Here is a 958-nt window from a genome sequence, read left to right on the forward strand (position 1 = left end):
TGCGGCGGACTGGAGGGGGGCAAGCGATGGCAGGGGCTGCTGAGGCTGGAGGGTTGCCTGCAGGGTTGCGATTTGACTTGGGGGAAGCTGCTCAGCGGGGATGCTGCTCCAGGATCCCGTCCCTTGTCCTGCCAGCTCCTTGCTCAGGAGGTTGGGTTTATGTCCCGAGATCCCCAGCTCTTTTCTGGCACTAAACCGGGAAGCTCCTGGGCATCCAGGTTACTTTTCTGGGCACCGACACCTGTACGAGTCTGGGAGCCCATATATCACCAGATCGCCTTGTGTGCTTTCGGGGAGAGCCGTGCTTATCGGTGGCGGAAGTGCCACCGAGCGATGGACGCTATCTTTGCTATTTATTTATTCTTCCGTATTTATGGTAAAGCCGCTCACTTGTTCTGGTCTGGTCCTGGGGAGATCGAAGGGCAGATGATGGGCAGACGCAGAGGAAAGTGGGTTTTTTTTATCAGCTGACTGGGCCGGGAATGTAAAAACAGGAAAGCGGCTGAGCTCATCCCGTTTCCCTCCCTGTCCCAAGCGGGGCTGGCCGAGGGGGGAGAGCTGCCCATGGGGCTCGGGCGCAGCGGGGTGAGTCGGGGCTGGGCAGTGCCAGGGGAGGATGTGCCAGCCCCGGGGGACGCCTCGGGCACCGGCATGGCCACTGGTGTTGGGATTTTGGGATTATGGGCAGGTGTGGGTAGCGTGGACCGGAGCAATGGGCTGGATCACAGGGATCGGGGTGCTCCGCTGGGGTTTGCAGCCTTGGCTCCATCTCGCTAACGGCAGCATTGGGGGATTTGCTTAATGCGGGGGGTAACGTGGTCTAGACAGGGTCAGCAACGCCGCACCGATGCTGCTGCAAGATGGAGGGACCAGATTTTGGGGGGCTAAAAGCTGCACCCCGCAGTGGCCTTTCTTTAAGGGCTTTTGTAGCTGCTTGGTGTGGGCAGCATAGGTGTGT

This window comes from Fulmarus glacialis, unplaced genomic scaffold (assembly GCF_000690835.1).
Source record: "Fulmarus glacialis isolate BGI_N327 unplaced genomic scaffold, ASM69083v1 scaffold24329, whole genome shotgun sequence".
In the NCBI taxonomy this organism is placed as follows: Eukaryota; Metazoa; Chordata; class Aves; order Procellariiformes; family Procellariidae; genus Fulmarus; species Fulmarus glacialis.